We start from the raw sequence: 4,493 nt of genomic DNA, 5'->3' as shown, positions 1-4,493 counted from the left end.
ATATGTACACTGCTGCAAATTTATAGCATGTTTCTATTAGCAAATAATATTTGATCATTACAAACCTACATATGGTTGTATGTCAGTGTATTTCTATGATTGTTTGTCGTTGTAATGCACATGAAACAAAGGTTGAGACAAATAAAGTGAATGATATAAATCAATAGCCAAATTCATAAAGAATTTCTAACTGCTATATAGGATTATATATTCCTTTCCAATTACAAGTTACAATTAATTGTAATTATTTAAGCAATAATTATCAACAATAATCAAAACTAATTACTGCAATTATAAATCAAATGAACAGTAACCAAAATTGAATTTTTTTTAATAAAACAATAGATAAGCAAGCAATTAGTAATAATTAAAAGCTATTAATTGTAGATAAACTTATTTCGGATTTAATAAATCAACAGCTATATTTCTCAATCTTCTAGATTGTTAATTCGGGGAAAAAAATTTTAAAAGTTACGGATAAGGCCGAGGAGGGGTTTACCTATTGATGTTCATCGGATAAACAGTTACTGTTCATTAAAGAGAAAAAAAAATTCTCTTCTCTGGAAATTATGATTTGTTGTTATAAAGTTTGAAAGAAAAATAAAAATGTACATTTGTATCCTTGAGTTCTAAGGAGACAGGCCAATCGGTCTGGTGGAATTGTTGGAAATTTATCAAATAATTAAGATTATAGAATGAAATAAATCTGAATAAAATAAACAATTAAATCTGGCCTGATCGGGAGCAGTCGTGTATTCACTGTCCTAGAAGATTGAGGTCCCGCCTATTGCCCTGGAACAGATGATCCCCTCTCCCCAAGCGGTAAAAACCCTCGGAATCGGCCGGCCTCTGTACTCGGGCGAGAGTACAGAGCTTCTGCTCAGATGAAGAAAGTTGCCCAAAAATAAAACCAATACTATGGAGAAATAATATGAAGAGGAGAGAAGTGACTTATTGTTTTTTCTTGTTGTTTTTCCGAGAATGTGAAGGGCTGCTTATATAGGGGTCTTAGACAGCCGTTACAAATCCTAGCAATCAATACAGTAACGTACGCCATAATGTCGACCGTTACGCAATAAACCCGTAATTAATACGGTAACGTTCGCCATAATTATATAGCCATTATGCACGTATTAATTGCCGAGGAAAATAAAATATGTAAAACATGTTAAATTGCCTTTTCTTTAATAAAATATCCAACAATTTTACTATATGGAGGAGAAATACAACGGGTTACAACCCACAAAATCACTCAAATATAACCCTAACCAAAGCTCTTAACTCCTTCACAATATCTTCCAGATAAACAAATATATAATTAAAGCAATTATATTTTCTTTGTGTGAACAATAACTATAAAAAATTTTCTAAAAATTTTTCGGGTGAACAGTAAACTATTGATGAACAGTACTTTTTACTTTTTTTTCGCTTTTAAAAATTAACAACTATGAATACTCAATCTTCTAGATTAATTAAATCAAATAATTAAGATTATAGCATGAAATAAATCTGAATAAAATAAACAATTAAATCTGGCCTGATCGGGAGCAGTCGTGTATTCACTGTCCTAGAAGATTGAGGTCCCGCCTATTGCCCTGGAACAGATGATCCCCTCTCCCCAAGCGGTAAAAACCCTCGGAATCGGCCGGCCTCTGTACTCGGGCGAGAGTACAGAGCTTCTGCTCAGATGAAGAAAGTTGCCCAAAAATAAAACCAATACTATGGAGAAATAATATGAAGAGGAGAGAAGTGACTTATTGTTTTTTCTTGTTGTTTTTCCGAGAATGTGAAGGGCTGCTTATATAGGGGTCTTAGACAGCCGTTACAAATCCTAGCAATCAATACAGTAACGTACGTCATAATATCAACCGTTACGTAATAAACCCGTAATTAATACGGTAACGTTCGCCATAATTATATAGCCATTATGCACGTATTAATTGCCGAGGAAAATAAAATATGTAAAACATGTTAAGTTGCCTTTTCTTTAATAAAATATCCAACATTTCCTGCATATGGTAACTTGTCTGGATGGATCACAAAAGGCTATATGGCTTGTCCACCTTGCAATGATGATCCATTATCGCACCGATTGAGGAGTAAGATTGGATACTTCGGTCATCGAGTTTACTTGCCTAGGAATCACACTATGAGAAGGAGTAAGGACTTTAACGGTAGGACTGAACATCACATGAAATCTTTGGAGTTACCCATGGAAAAGGTACTTGAGCAATTGAATCAATTATCAAATGTTAATTTTGGAAAGCATCATTTAAAGAGGAAAAGACTCTATGAATCCGAAGCTCTAAATTGGAAAAATAAAATTATCTTTTTCGAGCTACCGTACTGGAAAGAATTGAAGGTGAGACACAATTTGGATCCCATGCACATTGAAAAGAATATATGTGAGGCAATCATTAGGACAATGTTGGGTATAGACGGGAAGAACAAGGACACAAATAAAGCTCGCCTCAATTTGGAAGATATGGATATAAGGTCAAAATTACATTTAGAGAAACAAACAGATGGATCCATTCACAAGCCTATGGCTGCCTACACACTATCCCCAGAAGAGAGAGAGAGGGGTTTTGTGCATTCTTGACGTCGCTTAAGTATCATGATGGGTATGCAGCAAATCTGTCAAGGTGCGTGAGCACTAGAGGCGGCAAATTGACGGGTCTGAAGAGCCATGATTATCATGTCCTTCTACAACGTCTTCTACCAATTGGGATGCACGGATATGTTAACAAGGAAATTGGTACAACACTTTTTGAGTTGGGAAGTTTCTTTCAGGACCTTTGTTCTAAAACATTGAGGTACAGTGACTTGGAAAAGCTAGAGGAACACATTGTCCTCATACTTTGTAAACTGGAGAGGATTTTTCCACCGGCTTTTTTCGATGTAATGGTCCATTTGGCTATTCACTTGCCACGTGAAGCCATGCTTGCTGGCCCAGTGCAATATCGGTGGATGTATCCGATTGAAAGGTAGATATTATAGGAGCACATAATTTATTAGTTTCGTATTGATGCAACTGTATTACATATAAATCTTATTATATTTTATGGTTCCTTTGAAGGTTTCTTGGAACACTAAAGGGGTACATTACCAATCGAGCTAGGCCAAAAGGTTCAATTGCAGAGGCTTACATTGCTAAAGAGTGTCTTACTTTTTGTTCAATGTATCTGAAAGGAGTCAGAGGCTTACATTGCTAAAGAGTGTCTTACTTTTTGTTCAATGTATCTGAAAGGAGTTGTTCGAGAAGAACGAAATGTTGATTGTGTTCAATGTATCTGAAAGGAGTTGTTCGAGAAGAACGAAATGTTGATTGTGGTATACTTGGTCCTGGAATGTCGGTTTTCACACAAAGTGCTCGTCCCTTTGGACCAATCACAAGAGCTCCAGATGTGTCTCAGAAAGATCTGGATATGGCTCAGTGGTTTGTGTTGTATAATAGCCCCGAAATGGAGCCATTCCTAGAGTATATATTTAGTTTATTAAGTTTTAATCAGTTGTATAGTTTGGCTAACCAATTGATTCACCTCTGGATGTAGGGAACACAAGGCTACGATCCAAAATTCTAGAGGACGTGACATTACTCAAATACAACGAAAAGAATTTTCAAAATGGTTCAAACAACACGTAAGTTACATGAAATACGCACAAGTCATTTTATAAATTTAAATTAAATTAACATTATTATATACCTAATGCACTTGTAACATGTTTATGTAGATAAATCATTTGCGAACTATCAGGTCACCAAGGGCAACTGATGAATTGTGGTCATTAGCAAATGGTCCAGATATATTAGTTCATGTCTATGAGGGGTACATTTCTAATGGCGTTCGGTTCCACACTAAAGATCGCGACAACCGTCGTAAGAGTCAAAATAGTGGTTTGGTTGTGGAAGGGGATCACGATGGAAAAACAATTGACTTTTACGGTTACTTATGCAAAGTCTGGGAGCTGAAATATTTGCATGGGGGTAAGGTTGTTCTGTTCCAATGTGAGTGGTTCAACACTGGCGGTAAAAATAGAATACATAAAGATACACATATCACAAGTATCGATGTTAGGGGTCGTTGGTATCAAAACGATCCCTTTGTGCTACCAGAGCATGTGAAGCAAGTATTTTACATTGATGATACCAAATTGGGTGCTCATTGGAAAGTCGTAGAACGTGTCCAACACAAGAGTGTGTGGGATGTACCGGAACAAGTCCATGATGATATGCTTATGATGTGTAGTATATGTTTTTGTTTCGTAAATGAACAAATATCAAGAAATAATATTGTTTGAAGCTACGTAATTACATTCTATCATTTTGTATAATAGTTTAATGTTACAACCTGACGTAATTTATATTTTCTAACATGTAATTTTTTTATAGTTATCCAATATGCACAGTGGTAAAAAATTATGGGTCAAACCGGGGTCCACATGAAAAATGGCAGAAATATATGAGGCAAGAAGGAGGAAAACAATAGATG

This window comes from Asparagus officinalis, chromosome 7 (genome assembly GCF_001876935.1).
Source record: "Asparagus officinalis chromosome 7, Aspof.V1, whole genome shotgun sequence".
Lineage (NCBI taxonomy): Eukaryota > Viridiplantae > Streptophyta > Magnoliopsida > Asparagales > Asparagaceae > Asparagus > Asparagus officinalis.
The sequence above is the reverse complement of the archived record's forward strand: the minus strand, read 5'-3'. Positions refer to the sequence as shown.